The 27,798-nt window shown below is 43.9% G+C and overlaps 1 long non-coding RNA gene across 1 annotated transcript; it reads left to right on the forward strand.

Moving 5' to 3' along the window:
- The first annotated feature begins 708 nt into the window (after positions 1-708).
- On the forward strand, positions 709-7,251 carry LOC113626542 (uncharacterized). The gene is made up of 3 exons (XR_003435187.1): positions 709-1,222; positions 1,343-1,462; positions 6,425-7,251. It is a non-coding gene; the product is annotated as an uncharacterized LOC113626542 (long non-coding RNA).
- The last annotated feature ends 20,547 nt before the right edge of the window (positions 7,252-27,798 follow it).

Below are 27,798 nucleotides of genomic sequence, written 5' to 3' on the forward strand. Positions count from 1 at the left end.
GGAGCTTCAGCTCCCCCTCATAGACAACAGTCCCCCAAATAAACACAGTAAAATTAAATGTTAAAATTCATGCATCTTTAGAACGTTATTTTGTGCCATACAATCTAAGAAAAACAAGTCCGCTTGTTCCACCCCAAGAGTCCCCTTACCCCAAATAAACACGATGGAAAAAAAGCCAAGGGCTGGCTATGCAAACACAGCTTTGAAACAAATTTTTTATCCTCGCCAACTCCCATTATTGCCTCCCCTAACCGTTTGCTCCCCAAATTCTGAGGCTGAGAAATACTTTCCAAGAAACCAGTGAAGATGGGCTACATATCCCCTCACTGCCCCTACTGGGGAGGTGGCTGGAGAGCTTGGTATTTATTTTGGGTTTGGGGTTTTTTGCTTGTTTGTTTGTTTGTTTTCATCTACCTTTATACCTGGAGGGCCGAGGATGGGGGAGAGGGTAGAGAAGGAAGAGGAGCTGGTAAAAGAAAGATGCCAAGTTTCTAAGAGCAGCTGTACCCGCGTTGCGGGATTTGGGGGCGCGCTGCGGGTCCTACGACCTCTGCTCGGTGTGCCCAGGGACGCATAGCACCGCCTCCACGGCCGTGGCGGCCACCCCCTTCCCGGGGTGATCAGACGTGTGCCAGCTCCGGGGGCTGCGGGGACGCGGCCGGCCAGGGGTGCTCTGGCGCCAGCAGCTCGCCCATCCGCCCGACTCACCTGTCTGTAACCTGACCCGTTGCGCGCCCAGCCCACAGGGCGGGAGAATCAACACAGCGGTTTTCCCCGTCCTCTTCCGCCCTGGAATGGCCTTTGGGGACACAGCAGCCTGGTAACGGATTTCTTGGCTCGGCTGGAATACTCTCCCCGCTCTCGGAGACGGGGCGCAGCTCGGCCCAGACTGCTCAGGGTGCAGACGCGCCCCGCCTCCGGAGCTGCCCTCAAGGGGTCACCCTCTCTGGGCTCTTCCCTGTCTGGACTCCAGATTTTCTCTGAGAACGACAAACAAAGAAGGAAAAAGACTTTGTGCCGGGTGAGCCAGGGGAGGAGGAGGAAGACATTTCCATAGCGGCACAAGGAGACCAGGCTTCTTTCTCGTCCACGAGGCTGATGGCGCAGCTTCTGGGAGAAACTGCGAATGTATTTTTATCCGCCAACAAACTGGAGCCTTGCTAGAAAGAGAGAGCTTGGCTGAATGAAAGTAAAAATAGAGTAACGCTGTGAAATCACGGAAGTATGTCCCATCTCATAAAAAGCTTAAAAACTTCACTTCATTCAAAATTCCTTATTTTACAAAAAAGACCCCATTAACAGAGCTTTTTTTCCTTCTTCTTCACCTTTCACTGGATTTCAGATCACCGAATGCCTGAGACACTTTGTCCATTATTTGGAAATATTATAGAATGATAGGATCTAAGAATAGAAACCTCAAAATGCAACACAACCTTCAGAGGATTGGAGGTGAAAATAACAGGTATAATTACACTTTTATTCAACCAATTGTTGTATGCCTGCCTATTCTGATATTTGCTGGATATTTCTTTGGAAGAAGGGAAATCTAATGTGTTATCTTTCTTTTGTGTGTGTGTGATCAGACGAGATAGGTTTATCAACAGTATTAACATTTTCAAAGAAACAGTTTTGCCTTTGTTGACTTTTCTCTAGTGTAAGGTCAGATTTCTAAGTATTATGAGAGGTATTGATAGAGTATTGCCTAAAAGTAGGATAAGAAATGGTAAAAAAAAAAAAAAAAAGAAAGAAAAGAAAAGAAAAAGAAAAAGAAATGAACCCAATTCTTTTAAAAATCTCAAAAGTTTGGAGTTGGAAGAGACGGAAGACACGCTATGGTCCAGAGCTCACCCAGTATTGCGGGGAGGAGGTGGTCCCGGCAGAGTGCCCTTGATAGGTGTGTCGCCAGCCCTGCTTGAATACCTCCAGTGCTGGAGAGCTCATTTTTCCAAAAAGCAGCCTATTCTCTGGTTAGACAACACTGATCTTGAAAGCTTTCCCTTCTGCTGTATGGAAATCTGTTTCCCTGCATTTCCATCTACCCTCTCCATTCTGCCCTCAGGGGCTACTGAGCCCCCTCCCCCTGATAGTTCTTCTAAAGCATGCAAGCACCATAGGTGTTCTCACTTAAGACTTCTTTTCTCCAGTAATGTATGGTGAGATTGAAATAGACAGGTACAAACCTGCTCAGTGGTATCCTTGGAGCAGACAGTTACGAGGAGAGGTTAGGATGTCAGGAAAATATTCCTTAAATTTTTTTTAAACATTTTATTGAAGTATAACACAGTGTTAGAAAAAATGCACAGATCATAAGGCCACAGCCAGATAAATTTTCACAAACCAAATTCACCTTTGAACCAGCACCCCAGACCAAGATAAAGCTGCCGGCTCTCAACATTCCATTCAACATTAGACCAGCTTCCTTATAGGTTCAATAAGGCAAAAAAGAAGAAATAAATGTATAAAGATTATAAAGGAAATAACAAACCAACATGATTTGTCGTCAGTATGATTGTCTATATGGAAAACTCAAAAGAATCCTCAGATAAATTATTAAAATTAATAAGAGAGTTTAGGGCTTCCCTGGTGGCGCAGTAGTTGAGAGTCCGCCTGCCGATGCAGGGGACACGGGTTCGTGTCCCAGTCCGGGAAGATCCCACATGCCGCAGGGCGGCTGGGCCCATGAGCCATGGCTGCTGAGCCTGCGCATCCGGAGCCTGTGCTCCGCAATGGAAGAGGCCACAACAGTGAGAGCCCGCGTACGGAGAAAAAAAAAGAGAGTTTAGCAAGGTTGTTGTGTATAAAATCTGTGTGTGTGTGCCTGTGAGAGTGGATATGTGTTGTGTCAATTGCATTTCCATATGGCAGTAACAGAAAAATTAAAAGTCTAATAAAAAAATTGACTTACAACAGCAACCAAAATAAAAGTGCCTTGAAGTAAATTTTTTAAAAATATTGTGCAAGTTCCTTGTGGATAAAATTAGAAAACTTTTTATTGGAAGACGTTAAAGAAGATACTAATCAATGGAAAGATTTACCATACTAGTGGATTGGAAGACTCCGAGTCAAAAAGAGGTCAAAAATCCCCAAATTCATCTGCAGATTTAATACAATTCTTAAAAATATTTGGGGGGAAAAAGATCTTTTTGTGGGGCCTGACAAAATTATTCTGAAGTTTATATGAAAGAATAAGCAACACACTCCCGAAAAAAAGCCAAGGTGTATAGATTTGCTCTATCAGACATCAGTAGTAATTAAAATAGTGTGCATTGGTACACAGATAGACATCGGTGCACAGGCTGACCACCATTACAGAACAGAGAGCCCAGAAACAGGCCCACACATATGTGGAAATTTGATTTATGAGAAAAGGCATGGCAGAGCAGTGGGAAAAGATGAGTCATTCAATAGGTGGAACTGGAACGTTGGTTATCCATTTGGGGAAAAATAAAGGAAATTGACTAACACACACACAGAACAATTTCCAGTGGATTAAACATTGAACTGTATATGTATAATTATACATATATATTGGTTTGACCAAAAAGTTCGTTTGGGAAAAATCCGAACGAACTTTTTGGCCAACCTAATAGAGAGCTAGATAATGTAAAAGAACATATTTATGATATAGGGTAGAGAAGAGTTTCTTAAGAAACAAAAAACAGACCATAAAAAATTTGATAAGTCTGACTGCCAAAAAATTTTAAAGGTACCAACAGGCACCTTTAAAGAGAATAAGCTAAACCACATACTGAGAGAACTTTTTGCAACACATTTATCTTACAAATGCTTAGGATCCAGAATATATAAAGAACTCTTACAAATGAATATGCAAAGACAAACTCAACAGAAAAATGTCAAAAGACTTGGATAGGCATCTCCCAGAAAAGAAAACATGAATGGCTCATCAACATATAAAAAATACTCAATCTCATTAGTAAACAAGAAAATACAAATTAAAATGACAGTGAAATGCGATTTTATGTTTACCAGGCTGGCAAAATTTTAAAGTTTGACAATACTAAGTGTTGGTGAGGATATGGACCAATGAAATTGTTCAAACATTGCTAATGTGTATGTACATTGATTCAAACATTTTGGAAAAGAGTTTTGACTTTACCTAGTCAAATTGGACATACACATATTAAATGACCCAGAAATTCCACTTCAGGTTTTGTAATCTAGAAAAAGTCTTGCACTTTTGCACCAAGAGTCACAGACAAGAATATTCATCATAGCATCATTTGTCATACTCAAAAAAAATAAAAACCTCAACACAACCCAAATGACAATAACTGATTGGATTAATACATGGTGATAAATCTGTACAGTGGAAAGGAATGGCTCACAGACACACACATTAACAAAAGTAAATCTCAAAAGCATATTGTTGAAAGAAAAAAGCAAGTTACAGAAGAATTGTACTATAAGATTCAAATGATTTTAAAAAACATCAATGTAAACAATATATTGTTTAGGAATACAGACACTTGTTAAAAGCATTAGGCAACAAGCAACGACTTGGAAGAATCTCTAGAGACTATGCTGAGTTAAAAAGGAATCCCAGGGACTTCGCTGGCGGTCCAGTTGTTAAGACTTTGTGCTTCCACTGTAGGGGACACGGGTTCGGCCCCCGGTTCGGGAACTAAGATTCCCGCATGCCATGTGGCCCGGCTGGGGAAAAGAAAAGAAAAAAAAAGTAATCCCAAAGGTTACCCATTGTATGATTCCATTTATATAACATTCTTCTTATTGTTTACTTTTTATTTAAAAAATTTTTATTCCATTTTTATTTGTAGTAAAGAAATGCAGGAAGATAAAATTTCAGTTGTTCTAACAGGCTTACCAAAAGGCCATTGTAACCCTTGACAGTTTCTTAGAGGCAACAAAATCTTTTCTGGTTATGCTTGTTTGTTTAGTTTAGAAACTAAATATGCTCACAGTGATACTATGTATATTTGAGTTTAGTGCATTATCTTTTAATATCCTACATGGGAAAATAAGTATTTAGGGCAATCTCCCTTCAGTCTCTGATCCCTCTGAAATTAGTTATTTTCTCTTTAAAAAAATTAATTTTCCATCTTTATATTACTTATATATTTTATATTATTTTGCTAGGGCTCCATAACATTCTTTTTTTTTTTGTAAATCTTTTATTTTTTGCCCTATACTTTTTTTAATATAAATTTATTTATTTTATTAATTTTTATTTTTGGCTGTGTTGGGTCTTCGTTGCTGTTCACGAGCTTTCTCTGGTTGCGGTGAGCGGGGGCTACTCTTCGTTGTGGTGTGTGGGCTTCTCATTGCAGTGGCTTCTCTCGTTGAGGAGCATGGGCTCTAGGCACAAGGGCTTCAGTAGTGTGGCACGTGGGCTCAGTAGTTGTGGCTCGTGGGCTCTAGAGTGCAGGCTCAGTAGTTGTGGTGCACGGGCTTAGCTGCTCCGCAGCATGTGGGATCTTCCCGGGCCAGGGTTTGAACCCGTGTCCCCTGCATTGGCAGGTGGATTCTTAACCACTGCACCACCAGGGAAGCCCCCCATAACATTCTTGAAATGACAGCATCATAAAAATGGAGAAAAGATTGGTTGTCAAGAGTTAAGGATTTGTAAAAGGTCAAGCAAGGGATCCTTGTGTGATGGGACTGCTCGGTGTCTGTAGTAGCTGATACACGAACCTGCACCTGTGATACAATTGTTTAGAATCAGACACACACTCACACACCAGTGAGTACAGGTAAAACTGGGTAGATCTGGATAAGACCTGTGGGTTGTCTCAGTGTCAATATCCTGCTGATAATACCCTCTCTCGTTCCGTAAAATTTACCATTGGGGAAACTGGATGAAGGGCACACCACTGCATGTGAATCTGCATTATCTCAAAATGAAAAGTTTAATTTAAAAAAATTGAAAGTTGCTAAGAGAGTTGATCTTAAAAGTTTTGATCACAAGGAAAAAAACTGTAAGTATGTGTAATGATGGATGTTAACTAAATTTATTGTGGCAATCATTTTGCAATACATACGTATATCAAATCTGCATTGTACACCTAAAACTGATAGAATGTTATATGTCAGTTATATCTCAATTTTAAAAAACAGTAGGCAAAGCAAGAAAATGATTGATACAAAAGTCAGGTGAATGCTGCTCACTTGGAGAGAGGAACGGGTCTGAAATTAGGGTGGGATAAACAGGGAGTGGGGCGGGCATTCCAAAGTACTGGTAATACCGTATTTCTCAACCTGGGAAGTGAGAATAATTGTTGTTGTTATTTAACCATGTATACATATTCTACACATTCTTGTCTATGTAATATGTTTGACAATATTTTTAAAACTAAAAAACCAAACCAGCTGATGTAGCGCGCATGAGCCCTGCTTGAGGAAAGCTAGTAACTTGGCACACCTTCCCTTTTGGGTAATTTTCCCTTAGGAGTCTCACCTCCTCACAAGGGAGCCAGAAGATTGCTTTCTCAGACTCTCTCGCTGCTGGGTGCAAGCCTGTGACCCGGGATCCATGACCGGGGGTTCACACACACACTGGGTTTAGCACAAGGAGCGGGGGTCAGAGTCCTGGAGGCCCGTCCTGTGCTCAGCGAGGATGGGACCCCGGGCAAGCGGACCACGGCGACAGAGCCCCTACTGGAGACGCCCGGAACTGCAGTCTGAGCATCGTTGCTGGCGGCTCGCTTCGGAGACTGATTCTATGGTCTCCTGGAGATTCCACGAGCTACTTAACAACCTTCCATAAATTCCTTTTCGCATTGAACAAGCTAGAGTGGAGTCTGTTGCCACATCTTGGGTCATCTATTCTGCAACTGGCGTTGTCTCCAGGACCTCATTATGTTGTCTTCCAATCAATGACAAGATTATGAAGTCTCATTCCCACGCTACTATAACTCAAAATAAAAACAACACGAACCACAAAATATGTATCATTATTTTAAATCTTTGCTTTCTAGAATAATTTGCAAGGTGCTGGTTAAACTCCTGGACGTGAAACTTCTCTCTCTCTTCTCTCAGCCCCTCTCACGCTCTTGCTTTTCTGGTGCTCTAAACTGACACCTAATCTGCCTCTAGTCCTGCACTGTCCAAAACGAGAACCACCAGCTTGTCCTATGCGGCTGCTGAGCACCTGAAAGGTGGTTGGTCTGAACTGAGATGTGCTGTAAGTGTGAAATACACATTGGACGTTGAAGACACTACTGGAAAAAAAAAAAGACTGCAAAATATTTCATTAATAGTTTTGTATATTAATTTATATGTTGAAATGATAATATTTTGGATATATTGCATTAAATAAAATGTATTATTAAAATAGAGTTCAGGGTTTTTTGTTTTGTTTTTTACTTTTTAATGTGGCTACTAGAAAATTTAACGTGACATCTGTGGTTCGAGATGTAATTCCATCTGACAGTGCTGGTCTAGACTGTTAGTGACCAGCATGAGGCGCCTATGCTGTTCTGGACGGCTGTCCTTCAGCATTCCCATGTGTTCCTGGTCAGCACTGTGATTTGGGGGGTGACAGGGAGGTCGCATTGAGAGACCAGGACTTGGCATTGGACCATGGCTCTGCCACTGACACACTCCAGGGACATGGCAAAGTCATTTCAATTCTCTGAACCTCAGTGTGTTCATCCCTAAAATGGAACGATAACGTGTCTCTTACCTACTTCACACAGTTACTGTGAGTATAAAATGGGATCATATTTGTGAACGTGCCTGTAGGAAGCATTTTCCTATTGTTTAGATGCCAATGACCAATGTTAATCGAATGCCTTCTCTAATCCAGACGCTGGGTAATATGTAGTAGCCACGTTGTTTCACTAAGCAACCATCTGTGGGAGAGAAAAACTCTTTTTATACCCACTTCACAAGTGAGAAAGCAAAGGTTTAGAAAGGTCAAGGACCCCTTCTCTCGAGCCCCTCGTTAGAAAAGCACCAGATGCTGAGAACATCCATCCTACGCTCAGCAGAAACCAGCAGTGTGTCCATCAGGGTCCCCAGCCAGCCTGGGATGTGCCATGCGGGGTACCCCCCTCGCCTGAGGGTTACTCTGTCTGTAAACACACTCAGAATCTTCCAAGAACAAGATCTCGGTGTCTCTTCCACACTAATGAGCTCTCCCTGCTCCTGGGCGCACCTGTGTCTGGGGAAGGGCGATGTCTACCTGTGGAGGCCACCTGGTGTTTCCACCTGCCCCTCGGGCATCCATTCCCCTGTCTTCCAGTAACTGAACATACTGTTCTGGACAGTTCTGACTGTCCAGTACGGTTCTGACTCTACGCCTCCTGCGGGAGGTGGGTGCTTAACTCGGCTAATTAGAACCTTCAACTTGGCCACAGGGCAGAGATCCAAACTGAACCAGTGCTGGACAGGAGCTGTTACCGAGACTCTGATTCCCTTGAGATTGAGAGAGCATGCGACATAAGCCCGGGGCAGGCAACCACCTTTGCCACCAGCAGCTGCCTGAGAATGCTGCCAACACAGAGGAAAGCAAAGCCAAAAGATGGAGAGAGCCAGACTGAGTCCTCATGACAGCCTGAAGCAAACCTACCCCTGGAAACATTGAATAAATTCTCTCTTTCGTATTTTTGCTCAAGCCAGTGGGAGTTGTGCTTTCTCACTTTCTACCAAGAGTTTCAACTAAATACCTAATAAAAATGACACTTGTTCGCTTCTCTGCTGTCCTGTGATTCATGGAAAAGACAGTGTGTCCCTTCCCCATGAACCACAAGCTGGGTCTCCAAAGGCCACCAGACCACAATGACTTCTTAGCTTATTCCTATGAGACAGAGGGCATGCTTCTGTAAATTAAGGACGTACATGAGAAACAGCAAATCTCCATCATTTGGGCACCATATAAATATAAATAGATAAATGGCTTGGGAGTGAGTTGATTATCATTGTGAGTTACTGATCTAATCTTCTAAGATGCTTACAGGTGTGTACGAATCCAGATTCACAACTCAGGTATAGGGACAACGTCACAATTTTATTTTCTTTTACCTGACTCCGAGCTCCCATCCCAATGTGGTGGGTTTGCCATGAAGCCACCTTCTCTACCTTTTCTTCTAGATCCTGTCCCCAGTGAGGGGCATGAGGGTCCTTACTGCTTCTGGATCCTGGGATCCAACCTCCCTGCTCTCCCTCGATCCACACCTCTCCCCCCAACTTGTGAGTTTAGGTTTTCTTTAAAGACTGCAAGAGAGATGCCTCAAAAGCCTTTGCTTTTTCAACCCAGACCTCCCCAAGGACTAGAAAGCATCAAGGAACATCTACCTGATTGGTACTGATGAAGGAAAAATTACTACTTGAACATAATAAAAGTTAATATCTCAATAATATTCCCACCGCAAGGCTTCCCAGCAATGAACTCAACAAGGCAAGGCTCTGTGGCTGTTTGAGGCGTATTTACTGGTCTCAGGTAAACACGAACATGGAAGCCCCAGGTGAGAAAGTTGTTTTCTTTTTAATTCTCTTTGACCTTTCTGATTAGGTCCAGGAGAAAGTCTCAGCTTGGTGCTAATAGGTCTTTAACTCCTTTCTAGTACTGGCAAGACTCCCCTGTAAGGAGCAAGCCAACCTCAGGCTTTGATCCTCTGTCAGGCAAGCAATGGGTACCCAGTTAAACTTTAACAACATCATTCTGCTGGTCTATATTGCTATCTATATTTTCAGCTTTCCCCCTGTTTATGGCAAGTGACATTGGCTTTCTATTTCTTGTAGTGGTGTGAAATGTCCTATTTATTTATTTATGTTTATATTCTATTAGATTATTTTATTTAATTTTTGAAATTGAAGTATAGTTGATTTACAGTATTATATTCGTTTCAGGCATGCAGCATACTGATTCAGTATTTTTACAAATTCTACTCCATTAAAAGTTATTACAAGACGATGGCCAGGGGAAAGCAGGGAAGGGGGTGGTGGTGGGATGAATTGGGAGATTGGGATTGACATGTATACACTAATATGTATAAAATAGATAACTAATAAGAACCTGCTGTGTAAAAAAAAATTAAATTAAATTTTTTAAAAAAGATGATGTCTATAATTCCCTGTGCTGTACAATATACCCTTGTTACTTATCTATTATATACATATTAGTTTGTAGTCCTTAATCCCCTATCCCTCTCTTGCCCCTTCCTGCTCCCCCCTCCCCTCTTGGTAACCACAAGTTTCTTCTCTATGTCTGTGAGTCTGTTTCTGCTTTGTTATATTCATTCATTTATTTCATTTTTTAGATTCCACATGTAAGTGAGATTGTGCAGTGTTTGTCTTTCTCTGTCTGACCTATTTCACTAAGCATGATGCTCTCTAGGTTCATCCACGTTGTTGCAAATGGCAGAATTTCATTCTTTTTTATGGCTGAGTTAAAATTTCCTTTTTATTTATTTATTTATTTTTACATTTTATTTTATTTATTTATTTTTGGCCACGTTTGGTCTTCGTTGCTGCGCGCGGGCTTTCTCTAGTTGCAGTGTGCGGGCTTCTCATTGCCGTGGCTTCTCTTGTTGCGGAGCACAGGCTCTAGGCACGCAGGCTTCAGTAGTTGTGGCGCATGGACTTAGTTGCTCCGTGGCATGTGGGATCTTCCCAGACCAGGGCTCGAACCTGTGTCCTCTGCATTGGCAGGCAGATTCTTAACCATTGTGCCACCAGGGAAGCCCTAAAATATCCTTTTTAAATACATTTATTTAATGATGAATTACTTAAAGATAAGTATTAGGTAGGTAATATGTGTTAATCCAGATTATCTAAGAAGCAGATACCAAGAAGGAATTAAATGTGCAAAAAGTTTATTAGGGGATATGCCTGGGAGAAAACGGAAAGGAGGGAATTCCCCTGTGGTCCTGGGTTCAATCCCTGGTGGGACAACTAAGATGCTGCCAGCCATGTAGTGCGGCCAAAAAAACAAAAACAAAACAAAACAAAACAAGAGAGGGGACTGGGAAAATTTGGAGAACTGTCCGACCAGGCTCCAGTCCAGACCCCAGTGACAGAGAGTGGGAGGGAGGGAGGCTGGGTGGATGGTCTTAGACAGCCGCGAAATTCTAAGGCCTAGCCAGCGAGGCCTTCAGGGAGTCCTCAGCCAAAGTCACCTCTCAGAGGGGCCTCCCGGGGGTCGGCGGCAGCCTCAGTATCCCTGCTGTGCTCAGTCACCGGCTGGAGCAGCCCCTGCTTCAGAGCAGCAGCTGAGGTCCAGGGCCAATCACACTCCCGCAGGTGGGGACAGGAGAGGCATGTTCTCACGGCCACCATGTGATGGAACGGTGGTGCGTACATAGAGCTAAGATACCGCAGGCTGGTGTTGGAAAGAATGATTTGGGGCCAATGTAGCTCTAAAGGGAGGCGGCTTTTCAAGTGGGGGAGCTGACGCATCCATGTCCTCTCCTCGGCTGAAAAATGCCCCGGAAACCAGGAATGTGATATTATTTGGAAAAGGGGTCTCTGCAGAGGTGATTAGGTTAAAGATCTTCAGATGAGGAGGTTATCCGGGATTATCTGCTGGGGGGAGGGTAAATGCCATGACAAGTGTCCCTGTAAGAGGAGACAGAGGGGGGCATCACACGGACAGAAGGGGAGACCATGTGAGCACGGATGCAGAGACTGGAGTGATGCGGCCACAAGCTAAGGAACACCAGCTGCCCCCAGACCTGCAAGAGACAGGAGCAGTCTCCTCTGGAGACTCCAGAGGGAGGACGGCCTTGCTGACACCTTGATTTCAGCCCAGGGATACTGATTTCAGATTTCTGGCTTCTACAACTGTGAAAGAATGTATTTTGGGGACTTCCCTGGTGGTCCAGTGGCTAAGACTCCACGCTTGCAGTGCAGGTGGCCTGGGTTCGATCCCTGGTCAGGGAACTAGATCCCACATGCCGCAACTAAGTGTTTGGATGCAGCAACGAAGATCCCCCGAGTAGCAACTAAGACCCAGCACAGCCAAATAAATAGATATTTAAAAAAAAAAAAAAAAGAAAGAAAGAATACATTTCTGTTGTTTAAGCCACCAAGTTTGTAGTAATTTGTTATAGCAGCCCCAGGAAACCAACATCCACCTTCCCTTCCTTCTTTCCTCCTCTCCTTTCTTTTCTCCCTTCCTCTTGTGCTTTTTCCTCCTAATTTCTATTCTCTTTAACCACCTTCTAGGTTTGGTTTTTTTTGTTGTTGTTTTTAGGTTTTTTGTTGTTGGTTTTTCTTTTTTTTTTTTTGGTTTTACTCTCCTTTTTACTGAATCAGCATGAGTAATTTTACTTGCTAATTAATGCACCTTATAAGCCTATTTTCAAGAGAATTTTGTGACTGGCTCTGAATGTTTCTTCTGTTTTGTTTTCTCGTCTTCTGATTTCCTTCACTTTTCCTAAGTAGACCTTCTATTATCAAAACTCCCCAAACCTGGAGGTCAATATCACATTAATTTCCCCATCCTGCTAGGTGATGGGGACCCAAAGGGGAACAAATCTGGGCTCCTGACCTCAAAGGGTCGCATCGAGAAGAAGGAGACAGAAATGTAAATTTAAAATGAGTCCTAAGTCTTTCACGTGCTTTGATAAAAGCCTGTCCTGGGTATTGCTGGGCAGAGGATGTAGTTAATTCTATCTCAGGGTGAAGGGTAGGGACTCTCTCTTAGAGGAGGTGACCTGGGGTCCTGATTTCTAATCCACAGTGGCCACAGTCCATCATTGTTGCATATTTACGACCTACCAAGTGCCAAGCAATGAGCTACTTAGGGAAACATGGCTGACACAATGTGGCCTACTAGATATCCATTCTCCATTTTTTCCTTGGTGACAGACCTCCAATTTCATGTGGCATAGTAATGTACCAAGCTCCACTCTCTTTCCCAGCCTCCCTTTCAGCTAGTTATGGCCATGTGACATAGTTGCATCCAAGGAGTCCCAGGCAGAACTCGGCTTGGATATGATGTCTGGAGGTGTGGCAGCCATCTTGTGACCATGAGGATGGCAGCACGATGATGAGAGCCCATGTGCCAATGTTGGCAGAGCAGAAAGAAAGAGCATGGGCCTTTGAAGGAATCCTTGAGCAGCTGAAGGAATGCCAGCAACTGTTCATTTTCATATTCTTTATAATGAGAGAAAAATACCCTGTATTGTTTAAGCCACTGCTAAGAGAGAGAGAAAGAGAAAGGGTGTGGGGAAGAGAGTCTATTTATAATAAAGAGTAGGTTTGTTTCACAGCTGAATGACTTTGAGACTTTCTCCTTGGTACTTCACCAAGTCCCCCGCTTTGGAATCCTAGCAGGCTCTGCAATAGCTTTGACCAATAGATATGGTGGAAGTGAGGTTGTGCCAGATTGCAGACTGAGAAGTTTTATTTCCTGTCTCATTGAATGCCCACTCTGGGGGAAGCTAGCTGGCATGTAAAAAGTCCAAGTATCCTGAAAGGAAGCCCGAGCTACCTATGGAGAGAGGCCACACGGGGAAAGCGAGATGCCCGGCCAGTTCCAGCTGCTCCAGCCACTCCAATCTGGGGCCAGGCATGTGAGTGAAGGCAACCTAAGCCCTGGGCACCATCTGACTACAGCTGCCCGACTGAGACCACTAACCCCCAGAACCGTAGGAGATCATAAATAGTGTTTCAAGCTCCTCAGTTTGGGGGTGGATTGTTACACGGCAGTAAGTACCCAGGACAGGCAGACACTATTATTATCATCATTTTTGAGCTGGGGAGATGGAGAATGAGAGCGCTTCTCCAGTAAGATCAAGCCAAGATGTGGCCAATCTGACACGAGCTCTTGTTGTCTGACTCTAGTTGTCCTGGTTTGGAGAGCTTGAAAAGAAAGATGTGACCAATAGTGTCAGGGAAGTGAGGGCAGAAGAATGTTCCCTGTTTTGGAGGACCTTAGGCTGAGCAGGTCTGAGAAAGGAACACGGGCAGATCAAGACTGCATGGTGCAAGGCATGGGCAGAGACTAAGGATGTGAAGAAACAGCAGAGACAATTCCTTCAAGATGCTTGGCTGTGAAAGGAAGGAGAGAGACAAGTTCATATCTGGGAAGAGCATCCAGTGTAGGAGGGATTATTTTATTTAACCTTTTCATGATAGAAAATTTCAAATATACAGAAAGTAGAAAGAATAGTATAGGGACTTCCCTGGTGGTGCAGTGGTTAGGAATCTGCCTGCCAATGAAGGGGACACGGGTTCGAGCCCTGATCCGGGAAGATCCCACATGCCGGGGAGCAACTAAGCCCATGCGCCACAACTACTGATCCTGCACTCTAGAGCCTGTGAGCCACTACTACTGAGCCCGCGTGCCACAACAACTGAAGCCTGAGCGCCTGGAGCTCTTGCTCTGCAACAAAAGAAGTCACCGCAATGAGAAACCCATGCACCGCAATGAAAAGTAGCCTCCTTTCTCCGTAACTAGAGAAAGCCCACATGCAGCAATGAAGACCCAACACAGCCAAAATATAAATAAATTAAAAATTAAAAAGAAAGAATAGTATAATGAAGCCCCCAGTACCCCTCATCAGCTATCACTAATCCTCCAGTAGCCCCTCTTCCTTTATTTATGCCCCCACCATTGGGCTCATTTTGAAATATATCCCAGATATGTAATTTCACCTGTGAGTATTTTAGTTCATATTCTTAAAATATAAGGATCGTAAACAACATAACCACAATCAGTTATTATTGACGTGTCTCATAAATCTCTTTTAGATTTCTTCTCCATCTCTTTTTTCCCGCATTGTAATTAATTTGTTCAAGAAGCCAAGTCGTGTATCTGGTAGAATTTCCCACAATTTAGATGTGCTGATTCTATCCCCCTGGCGCTAACATGTTCTGTGAAGGGGTTGTTGGATCTAGAAGCCAGGTCAGACTCAGAGCTGGTTTTTTGGCAAGACTGCATTTGAATTCTTCCATCAAGCAGCATAAAATATCTTGTCCCTCGTCTTTGTGGTTTTAGCAGCCATTGATGAGCATCGCCTATATCTGTTATTTCATTAGGGATTTATAGATTGTTATCCTCTAATTCTATCATTCCTTCTTTATTAGCTGGAATGTTGCATAATGAGAAGCTTCCCCTTGTCAAAAATGTATCCTTAGGCTTCCCTGGTGGCGCAGTGGTTGGGAGTCCGCCTGCCGATGCAGGGCACACGGGTTCGTGCCCCGGTCTGGGAAGATCCCACATGCCGCGGAGCGGCTGGGCCCGTGAGCCATGGCTGCTGAGCCTGCGCGTCTGGAGCCTGTGCTCCGCAATGGGAGAGGCCACAATAGTGAGAGGCCCACGTACCACCAAAAAAAAAAAAAAAAAATGTATCCTTGAGATACAGTTTACAGATAAAGTAAGATAAATGCTTTATTCTGTCCACAGTGAGGACACATTTGAGAGTCCTCTTGTCTTCAATGTTCTTCTTGTTCACGTCCTGCACCAGACACTCTACAGTCCTGCATTGTAGCCACTCCATCCCCAGTACCCTTGATGCTTTGGTCTTCTCTCCCTTTGTCCTACAAATCTGAAAAAGCTCCACCCTGAAAGTCCTGTATCATCCCCCTTCTCTGGCCCTGGCCCTGAACTGGTGAGCGTTGCTGAAGAAACATGACCAACCAGGGCCAGCTGGTTTCACAAACCCCAGGCCCACCTTCAACTCAGTTCCACAGCCCAAATCTGTTTCTCTAAGAATGCGCCACTGAGGCATGAGATGTGCCTAGTGAGCTAAGGAACTAAATCTCTACTTTTATTTAATGTAAATTAAGTTAAATATAAATTGTCTTATGTGGCTAGTGGCTACCATACTGGACAGCACAGATTATAGAACATTTTTCTGATTTCAGAAAGTTCTATTAGGCTGGTCCAGGAAATTGACTTTTTGTTCCCTAAGACAACAGGTTCATACCTTGTCCCCTTGCCTCAAACCTCCTCCATCATCTTCTCCACTCTGCTTTCATTCTTCCCCGAGAATACAGAATACGAAAGCTTCCAGACACACTCTTCATTCTTTATGGTGGTATGGAAGCTCCCTGGTACAAGCTTGCTCAATGTTCCACGTCTAATCCGCCAAACCTATGCACACTTGCTACCATGGGGTAAAAGTCCAGCTCCTACCAGAGGCCAAAGCCCCTATGATGCTCCAAATCCAGCCCCATTTGCAGAATCAAGGACTTTGCCCCTTCATTTATCCCTTTTTTTCTGTATCGTCCGTCTCTCTCACCCTATCAATCACTCCCATCAGCAAGCAAATACCCTTCAACTTCAATCTTTAAAAATTCTTCCTTTATCCCCCCTGCCCTCCAGTTTTCATGATGCCCATTCATATCAAAAGTGTTTATTTTGCCAGTGGGTCTCAAGCTGTGGTCCTCAGGCTAGCAGCATCAGCATGACCCATGAATTTGTTAGAAATGCAAATCACCAGGCGACACCCAAGACCTCTGGGCCCAGGAATCTGGGCTTTACAAGCCCTCCAGGTGATGCTGCTAATCATCTGGGTTTGAGAACCACACTATGTTCTCTACGATATGTACCTACGCTTTTTCACTCTCTCTTCACTCTTCCTCCCGTGGACCCCCTGCAGCTTGGCTTTTGTTCTCAACTCTTCCTCAGAGCTTGGTGCTGACTCCTTTCACTTCCCTACCTGCATTCTTTCCCAAGGAGATCTCACCCATTCCTTATTGTTAAATCTCTTGACCTTCAAAGTCATAGGTACAACCCACACCTTCCTTAGAGTTCCAGATTCCCCCAGATCAGCTGTTTATTTGGTATCTCCATCTGAGTGTCTCCTGACCATCCCAGTAAGTCTGAAAAAGTCTTGACGGTTTCCTCGAAATTTATCCTCCCCCCCACCCCCGTCCCTGCCCCAGCTTTCCCTACGTCAATAAATGGTGTTCATTCAGCAGCCCCAGAGGAAGAATCCTTGATCCCTCCTTTCTCTCTCCACCCCTCTGCATCCTTAATTCCTCTTTGCTGTCTGAGACATATTGACAGGTTCCAGGGACTAGGGCGTGGGCCGCTGGGGGGAGGGCAGTATTGTGCTACTGCACCGTCCTCAGGGAAGTGAAGCCTGACTCCCCATCCTCAAGTGTGGGTTACACAGTGACTTTTTTTTCCCAAAGAGGACAGTACAGAAAGGAAAACAAGAGTAACTTTAGTGGAGAAACCTGATAAACACTATCTCATCCAGGTGATCAAGATCGACATCAAATGTGGTAAGTCAGGTGCGTCATGCGCACTCTTGATAAGACGTGACGAAAATGGCACTTTACCTCCCCCAAAACTTATAACCCCAGCCTCGCCATGAGAAAAACCTCAGATAAACTCCATTAAGAAACATTCTACAAAATACTTGCTTGTACTCCTCAAAACTGACAATAGCACCACAAAACAAGGAAAATCTGAGAAACTGTCACAGTCAAGAGGAGCTTAAGGAGACCTAATAACTGAATGCAACGTGGTGTCCTAGGTAGGATCCTGGGACAGAAGTAGGACATTATGTGGCCATCATTAAAAAGTCTACAAATAATAAATGCTGGAGAAGATGTGGAGAAAAGGGAACCCTCCTACACTGTTGGTGGGAATGTAAATTGGTGCAACCGCTATGGAGGACAGTATGGAGGTTCCTTAAAAAACTAAAAAGAGACTTACCATATGATCCAGCAATCCCACTACTGGGTATATACCCAGAGAAATCTCTAATGCACCCCAATGTTCATAGCAGCACTATTTCCAATAGCGAAGACATGGAAGCAACATAAATATCCATCGACAGAGGAATGGATAAGAAGATGTAGTACATACATACGATGGAATATTACTCAGCCATAAAAAAGAACGAAATAATGCCATTTGCAGCAATGTGGATGGACCTAGAGATTCTCATACTAAGTGAAGCAAGTCAGACAGAGACAAATACTATATGATATCACTTATATGTGGAATCTAAAATATGATACAAATGAACTTATTTACAAAACAGAAACAGATTCACAAACAGAAAACAAACTTACAGTTACCAAAGGGGAAAGGAAGTGAAGGAAGGATAAATTAGGAGTTTGGGATTAACAGATACAAACTACTATATATAAAATAGATAAACAACAAGGTCCTACTGTATAGCACAGGGAACTATATTCAATATCCTGTAATACCCATAATGGAAAAGGAAAAAAGAAGACATTACATAAAAACCAAGGAAATCTGAATAAAATATTAACTTTAATTAACCATAATGTATCAATATTGGTTAATTAATTGTAACAAATATACCACACATATACGACACTAATAATAAGGAAAACTGGGCTTGGGGTATACAGGAGGTCTTTGTATTATCTCTGTAATTTTCCTGTAAATCCAAAACTGCTCTGAAAAATAAAGATTATGTTTTAAAATAAGAAAATGTAAGCCCCTCCCCTTTAAAGACAAGTACTCTATTTCTAACTCAATTACAAACTCCTTACAAAAAGACACATTTATAATAAAATTTTTTAAAAGTTTAAATACTTTAAAACTACTTTGAAAACTTTTTTAAAAGTTTAAATACTTTGAAAAAATCACTTAGGACCAAATAATTTACCAGTGAAATCCTTCAAGTCTCTAAGTCATAAAGATCAGCTAATTCCCATGTTATACAAATTACTCTATGAAAATAGAAAGAAAAGCAAAGAAGGAAAAACATTCTTTTCTGAAGCCCCTGCAGCAAAAAAATCAGAAGATCCAGACACCACAAAGTAAACAGATCATAGTAAAATAGTTTTAAAAACCAAGTAAACAGGGGCTTCCCTGGTGGCGCAGTGGTTAATAATCCGCCTGCCAATACAGAGGACACAGGTTCAACCCGTGGTCTGGGAAGATCCCACATGCCGCAGAGCAACTGAGCCCGTGTGCCACAACTACTGAGCCTGCGCTCTAGACCCTGCGAGCCACAACTACTGAGCCTGTGTGCCACAACTACTGAAGCCCACGTGCCTAGAGCCCGTGCTCTGCAACAAGAGAAGACACTACAATGAGAAGCCCATGCACTGCAACAAAGAGTAACCCCCGCTTGCCGCAACTAGAGAAAGCCCGAGCGCAGCAAAGAAGACCCAATGCAGCCAAAAATTAATTAATTAAATAAATTAATTTTAAAAAAACAAGCAAACAAAAACCCCACTGAGTCAAGCAAAAGAAGTATAAGTTCTCCTTTTAAAGTTTCAAAAGGATAGATAGATAGATAGATGTGCATATGTGTGTACAGATAGGTGGGTAGATATCCTCTTGGTTCTGGGTAGATATCCTCTTGGTTCTGGTTCTGATTTTCCGAGAACCTTGACCAATACAAGGATGAAGCCTGGATTTGCTGGAGTCATCTTGCCAGGCCATCTGAAAAGAGAGCCCACAGAGAGGCTTCCAGAGGCTGAATGAAGAGCCAGGCCCTGTGGTGACATCTGAGCCCCTGAACCAAACTGTGCTTCAAGGCAGAATTACTCCTCATGTTTTTACTTAAATAAGCTAGGAATCCCCTATTTAGTTTAAACCCAATTTGACTTGTGACTAAGATTCCTCAGGGATATCAGATGGGGGAGAAAAGGGGTCTCCCCAGGTCAGCTTCCTGAGAGAGAGGGGATGTTTGCCTCCCGTGGCCCTAGGCTGTTAGCAGGTTTGTGTAGAGAGACATGGGGGTCAGGGGGACAGTTCTCTGCCTCCACAGGAGGGAAAACCTGCCTGATCCCTGCGAGGCCAGGCACCCCCAGCCCAGGAGGGATGGCCAGGATGTCCCACTGGGGCTCCTCCCTGCAGGTTCTCTGAACCCAGGACAGAACAAGATGCCAGCAGCTCCGCTGAACACCGCAATCTAAACCCTTAAAAGGCAGTAGATTTCTACTTTTCTTCCAGGAATATCTGAGCCCAAAACAGACAGAGCAGGATTTACATGAAAGCGGAGTCTGTCCCCTGAAGTCACCTTCACGAGGACAGGAAGCCTTCCCGTACTCTGTAAACACCTGCCCATGGATGAGCTCAGGCCAACGCTGGACACAAGACTCCCCCCTGCCACCACCAGCAGGTGTCCCAAGTCATATGCAAAGGCCTCTGGGAGAGGTGGCACTCTTAGCGCTCAGACTTTAATAATCGTAATAGAATTTCACAGAGAGCAGATTTTAGAGGTGTGGGTGGGGGTGAGGCAGGGAACCTGGAGTGGAGGCTCAGCCACAGAGGATAAGGGACTCAGAACTGGGAGCCCTGAGGGTGCCTGGTATAGACTTTAAGACTGACCACAGGGGAGATGGAGGCTCGGGGGACATTCTCTTTCTCAAAAATAAGATCACATTGTCCTGCATTTAGCTGATTCTCTAAGGCCCATTTCCATGTGGTCTGTGGCTTCTTCCACCCTGTCCTGGCAGAGCCAAGTCACTGCCACGGAGACTGTGTGGCCTGTAGAGCCTAAGATATTTGCTATCTGGCCCTTTCCAGAAAAAGTTTCCTGACCCCTCTAAACCAGTAGTTCGCGAACTGGAGTGGGCATTAGAACCCCTGGCAGGCTTACCAACGCGTACATTGCTGAGCCCCATCCCCGAGCCTCTGATTCATTCCATCTGGGTGGGACCCAAGAATTTGCATTTCTAACGAGCTCTCGGTGACGTGGTGGCTGCTGTTCCGGGGGCCTTGCTTTGAGAATCAGTGCTCTAACCTCTCATATCCACACTCAACGTTTCTTTCAATGCCTTCCCACGGTTATGGCTTCAAAGGACCCAGAGTACACGGTAATTCTGACTGACTTCGGCGTATTCAGCAGTTCCACAGCTGCAGCCCCTGAGCCCTAAGACCCTGCTGCCTGTGGGGATGTGAGGACAGCTGCCCTGTGAAATGTCTGGGAAAGGGCAGAGGATTAGCTGCTGTAACAAAGTGATCCCCAAATACAGCAACTTAAGTGAAAAAGAGGCTCGTCTCTCACAAGTCAACATTCCAGCTCATGCAGGATGACAGGGTGATTCTGAGTCACGTGGACATCAGAGACCTGCTTGCTTTCCATTCTGTGGCTCCACCATCCCCTGGGTTGTTTTGTTTTGTTTTTTTTCTTTTTTGTCTGTATGGTCAAAGGTGGATCCTTGCCATCTCCACATTGAGGCACCTGAGAAAGCCACAGCATGTGGCTCATTGTAAGCTGTAGGTAACTAGAAAGCTGCTCACATCCTTCACATCTGCCGACTTCCGACTGGCCCAGGATGAGAGACTGGGAAATGAGAGGCCAGTTAGGCTGCCCTGTATCCAGGACGACGGAGAAGAAATCAGAGAGGACAGTTAGCAGCCGTCCCAGAGCACGGCAGTATTTTCTGGATACTTAAGAAAACAAAGGTTCTCTCACGCTACATGTCCAGGCCAGGTAGCTAGAGGCTTGCCCCAGATCAAGAGAAGTGCTACATTTTTCAAATCTTGTTTTTTAAAAATTTGATTGAAATACAACATACATATAGAAAAGTGTACAAATCAAAAATGTATAGCTCAGTGAATTTTTTACAAAGTGAATACATCCATGTATCCAGCTCATAGACAAGTAACAAAACATGACCAGGGCACCGAAGCCTCCTTACACTCGGTCCTGTCAAGAGTAACCTCTATCAGCCTAAATCATAGATTCATTTTGCCTATTTTTGAACTTTATATGCCAAGTGTTGGTGGAAATGTGGGGAAACCAGAACCCTCATATACTGTATACCATACTGTATGGTTTCTTCCATGTCTAATTCTTTCACTCAACATTTTGTTTGTGAGATTTATCTATGTTTTTTTCATGCAGTAAACATGCAGTACATTTCTATTGTGTGTGGGTATTTTTGTGTGTGTGTGGTTTTTTTTTTGCATTGTTGTGTAATACTCTCTCTCTTTTTTTTTTTTTGTGGTTTGCGGGCCTCTCACTGCTGCGGCCTCTCCCGTTGCAGAGCACAGCCTCCGGATGCGCAGGCTCAGCGGCCATGGCTCACGGGCCCAGCCGCTCCGCGGCATGTGGGATCTTCCCAGACCAGGGCACGAACCCGTGTCCTCTGCATCGGCAGGCGGACTCTCGACCACTGCGCCACCAGGGAAGCCCTGTAATACTCTCTTGATCAATGCTTTGTTTATCCATCCTAGCGTTGATGGACACTATTTGTTTCCAGTATTTGACTACTACCAATAGTGCTCCTGTGCATATTTCTATACACGTCTCTTGGTGAACATATATTGCATTTCTCTTGGGTGTTTACCCTGGAGTGGCATTGCTGGGCCACAGGGATGGGGCAGGTACAAGCTCAGTCTTAGTATTTATTGCCAAACCATTCTCCAAAGTGGTTGTACCAGTTCACATACCCATTAGATGTGGTTGCTCCATGTCTCACCAACACTTAGAACTTCAAGCACTGATTCTGATCCAGTTGGACTTTGCTGAGAAGCACATAGACCACTTTTCATTCCCAAAAGTCATAGGATGCCTGGAGAGACACATGTGCAATGTATGATGAGTTTGGCACCTCATCCAGTGCTCTCATTCACTGGACTGGGGAGCTCAAGTGGAAAGCCCAACATATTTTATAGCCCAGATATAAAATCTGGAGATTTCATATAAAAATCTGGCTATTTTGCTTTGGGAAAAATGGAAGATCCAGCAACACAGGATCTTCAAGACCATGTTCCTTCAAGACCATGATTGGCTGGAGTTGAGTGCAGGTGGTTCCCAGTCCACTGTTCCCACCATTCCCTACCTGCCGTCACTGACCCGCGTCATTCGTTGACCTGAGCTCCCCGACCGACGGGGGTAGGTAACTGAGTTTCAACACGTGCAGGGGGCTCCCCAGCTTCCCTCCTAGCCCTGATCAAGGCATCCAATATGACCAACTAAGGCACGCCTTACCCTTCATAGGATACGAGGAATGTGTCAGAAAATTCTTCTCTGCCCGAAAACATCTCCACTATTACAACTTTTACTTTGTACTAAGAATTGCTCTCTTTTCACAGGCATATCTTAAATCGAATAAAAGCTACTGAGAATGATGAAACAATAAATTGTCCTTCTGCTGGTGAATACTTCCCATTTCAGGTATCTTTTGCTGTGCAACAAACCATCCCCACCCTTAGGGGCTTAAGACACCATTTTGCTTGAACACAATTTAGTGGGTCAGGAACTCGATGGCAGCATAGTGGGAACAGCTCGTCTGTGTTCTGTGCTATCTGGGGCTTCATCTGGATGGGCTCAAAAAGCTGAGGTCTGGTTAGGACAATTCAACCAGGGTCGTAAAGTCTAGTCTTCAGTCCTTGTTCTTGGCTGGGTTCCCTCCATTCTGCTCTGCGTGGCCTCTCCATGAGGTTATCTTGGGCTTCCTGACAGCATGGTAGCCTCAGGATAGTTGGACTTCTAACAGGGGGCTAATTTCCCACAGGCAGCAAAAGCAGAAGCTGCCTGACCTTCTTAGAACTTAGGCCTGGAATTGCATCACGTCTGCCCCATTTTATTGCTACAAGCAAGTCACAAGATCACCCCATGTGAAAAGGGGATTTGAGGGTCTCAGTGGGAAAACTGCAAAGAATGGGTGGCCATCTTTAACCCACCCCGCCCCTTCTTGCCTCTCTTTCTCTGTCCCCCCTCATCCTTCTCTGTGACTCTGCTTTTGGCACATGTGTATGGGATGTTCCAGGCACTACGCTAGTTATAGAAACACAGAGATAAACACAGTCTTTGCCCTCAAGAAGCTTACAATCTAATGGGCAAGATAAACCAGCAAAGCGACAATTACAGTAGAGTGAAAAATGTAATGAAACATGTGCATGCAGGGTCTTTAGAAGAGAGGCCAAAATATTGTTCATTTTGTAACCGCCCCACCCAGTTTAGAGCATGGATCAGACCCCCCAAAAACACTAACTGAATTAGTGAACGTCATTAACACCTGAGCATGGATGAATTTCTTTAATCACTTCCTACAAAGAGAAAGAGCTAGATGGATGTTGTGAACAGTTTAATGAAATTAACTGGCTAGTTATTAATTTACCTCCTGATAAAGATTTCAGGATTTTAAAAAATTCGATTGTTTGGCATAATATAGTAATTCTTGTGTGCAAAGTCTTTGAAGCACCCCAAGAACCTGAAAATTCTCAGAGGGTACTGTTTGAAAATGGAGTGAACGTTCAGAGATCACGGGGACTCATGGAGGGAAAGCAAGTAGAAGGAGGGACCCACACGGGCAGGGGGTCCCAGAGAGCAAGTGAGATGGTCAAGGGTAATTTCATTTTTCTCATAGTTCTGCGTGGAAACGTGCAGCTTAACTGGCACTTGTCACTTGGCACTTGAGAAAATAAACAGACAAACACTTGTTTGTTTAAGCTACTGCTTATCAGGTTTTTCTATCAGTTGTAATCAAACGTCTAGTTTTTCTAAGAAGACAGTAAAACAGAAAGCAGACCCTTTGGGGGCGGAGGATGGAGAAATAACCACTGCAAAGCTGTCTTGGGTCAGGGTCCCTAGAAGCAGAAGCAGAGCTGAAAATGGAGGGTTCTTGTCCATGTGCTTTATTGGGGGTGCTCAGAGGACAAGCTTGTAAGGCGGTGAGGGGAGCAGGAGACGCAAACATGAACGTGGTTTCAGGTGAAGTCAGTCTCAGCCTGATCCTGTGCGGAGCGCTGAAGTATAAACTGCAACATTGGGAATCCTTGTGGCAAGGGAAACGGCCTTTTGCACCCCTGGCTGCGACCACCCCAGAGTGTATGTGTGTTTGGGGAAGAGGGGTGGTCGGGGGTGGGGGGGCGGATGAAAACTGCGTGGCAGCTCTCATGGTCCAAGGGCAAGCCCTGGATAAAGTTGCAGGTATGAACCTTTAGCAACAGCACCTGCAGCAGCGGGGCGACAGTAACAGGGATCCCAGGCGACCCGGGCAGGGCACCAAGAGCATCTGCTAGAGAAGATGACTAAATCTTTCTATGATTTAGGACAAACTGTAAAACCTAATTTACATTCCCACCTACAAGAATGGCTAAAGCGTACAATCAGACTAAGCAGAAGGTTCCCACAAGCTGGTGAAGACAGGGAGCGATTGGAATTGCTTGCGTTGCTGGCTCCACCTCTTTGGAAAAATATTTAGCTGTACCTACTAAAGTTCAACATGGAAGAAAATCTGATCAAGCCATTCCACTCCTGAAAATATACCCAGTAGAAGTGAGTGTTGATGTCCATCAAAAGGCATGTAACCTGTCAGCAAATGAAAAGGGATGTACTGTTGATGGATATCAAAGTAATTACCTGAGTGAAAGAAGCCTGTCTCCAGTGGTTCCGTACTATGTAATTCCATCTATATGACATTCTCAAATGGACACAACTGTAGTGGTGGAGACTAAATCAGTGGCTGTCAGGGTTGAGAGGTGAGGGGTAGCACAGAGTTCTTTGGGGTGATGGGACTGCATTGTGGTTGTATAAACCTACACACATGTTAAGATTCATAAAATGGTACAAACACACAAAAAAGTCATCAAATAAATAAACAGAATTTTAAAAAAAGATATTTATAAGAATGTTGATAACATTCTTTATTTATGACAACCTAAACTGGGAGCTTCCCAAGTGTCCACTCAGGAGAATGGGTGTGTAAATTGCAGTGTGTTCGTACTATGGAAAACTACTCAGCACTGAAAAAGAACTAAGTACTGGTACATGCAATGGCAAAGATGAAACTCACAGAGTGGTAAGTGAAAGAGGCAGGACCCAAAAGAGAATACATTGTAAAATTCCATTTCTATAGTGTTCAAAAAACAGGCAAGATTAATCTAAGAGGATACAAGTCATATCCTCTTGGGGAGACATAAAGAAGGCCTCTGGGGTGTTAGAAATGTGCTCTGCTCTGATCTGGGTGGTGTCTTTGCAAATGCATTCATTTGTAAAAGTTCATTAAGCTGCTAACTTAAGATTTGCACTTTTACTTGCGTAATACCCCCATGTTTTAAAATGCTTAAGATTTTAAAATTACTTTAATCTGATTTGTATAATGGTGTACAAGGAGCTAAGGTTCACCGTCAACTGTTGGTTCCTTGGAAGCAGGCTTCTTATCTTGGCTCGACAAACACAGACAGGGCACGGTGCTAGGCTCCAGGGACACGAGAGCAAAGATGAGGTCCCTGCCCTAGATAAATATTTGCTGTTGATAACAAAGGGGGTGATGATGTTTGGAATCCACCAAATTCAGGATTGCGTTTTGTCCTGCTTGGTGAAAATGCAGCTGTGTGAGAAGAACAAGTGACTGTTTTCCCCAAGAGGAAAAAGGTTTTTAAAAGGACCTATAACCCCCTCGTGGCATTGGGAGGGGATTAGACCTTCCTTACTGCAGACCACTCCTAAAGGAAAACCTTGCCATGGACTGTAAAGAGCACATATTAAAATTCATACCGGAGCCATCGTGAAGCAGGAGCTCTGTGTGCCATTTAGCTTCTAACAGACCTCCCGGGGACGTCTCATTCTTTCTTTTGTCCCCACGTTGGTTTGATTTATGCTCTCTTTGCCTTATGCCTTCGTGTTCCTCACAAAAAGTTCCCAAATAAGAATGTAAGCCCGTTCCTTGTAAGAAAAATACTAAACCTTGACTCATTTTTTTGAGGAGGCTATTTATATATGTTAGGTTTGAATGATGTTCTGATATGAGTTTTTTTAATAAATTTATTTTATTTAAGTGTATGGTATTTTTATTTTATTTATTTATAATTTTTAAATTTTATTTATTTAATTTATTTTATTTTTGGCTGTGTTGGGTCTTCGTTGCTGCACACGGGCTCTCTCTAGTTGTGGAGAGCGGGGGCTACTCTTCGTTGCGGTGCGCGGGCTTCTTATTGCGGTAGCTTCTCTTTGTTGTGGAGCAGGGCTCTAGGCGTGGGCTTCAGTAGCTGTGGCACGTGAGCTCAGTAGTTGTGGCTTGCAGGCTCTAGAGCACAGGCTCAGTAGTTGTGGCGCACAGGCTTAGTTGCTCCACAGCATATGGGATCTTCCCGGACCAGGGGTTGAACCCGTGTCTTCTGCATTGGCAGGCAGATTCTTAACCACTGCGCCACCACGGAAGCCCTGATATGACTTTTATACTTATCTTTTTCCAAGCTCCCAAATACTATCAACCTATCCTTAAAATGCAAAACAACAACAAAATAAAACAACAACAAAAACCCATTCCAAACAGAAAGAAACTGAGACAACTGTACATGTCTTTAACGATTTTAAAAGTACAATGAATATGAAATTGGTTACTATTGGAAAAGGATAGGCGTTGCACACGTTTTCCTAATATTAACTCATTTATTCCATGAAGATCTGTTCATCATCTTTTTCACTTTAGCTCACTTTTACTGACCATGCAGGAAGCACTGTAATAGATAAAGCGCTGTCAGAGACAAATAATACAGAGCTTTCACCTCCAGTAGTTTAAAATACAACAGGAGGGACTTCCCTGGTGGCGCAGTGGTTAAGAATCTGCCTGCCAATGCAGGGGACATGGGTTCGAGCCCTGGTCCAGGAAGATCCCACATGCCACGGAGCAACTAAGCCTGTGCACCACAGCTACTGAGCCTGCACTCTAGAGCCCATGTGCCACAACTATTGAGCCCGCATGCCACAACTACTGAGCCCATGCACCTAGAGCCTGTGCTCTGCAACAAGAGAAGCCACTGTAATGAGAAGCCTGTGCACAGCAACAAAGAATAGTCCCCTCTCGCCACAACTAGAGAAAGCCTGGGCACAGCAACGAAGATCAAATGCAGCCAAAAAAAAAAAAAAAAACAGACAGGAATGAAGAGATCTACTGGTGTGGCAGATTAAATAATAACACAAGAACTAAATGAACTACATATGACTATGTAAGAACTTATTAAAATTC

The sequence above is a fragment of the Aethalodelphis obliquidens genome, unplaced genomic scaffold (assembly GCF_003676395.1).
Source record: "Aethalodelphis obliquidens isolate GAN/ISIS:26980383/991018 unplaced genomic scaffold, ASM367639v1 scaffold18, whole genome shotgun sequence".
In the NCBI taxonomy this organism is placed as follows: Eukaryota; Metazoa; Chordata; class Mammalia; order Artiodactyla; family Delphinidae; genus Aethalodelphis; species Aethalodelphis obliquidens.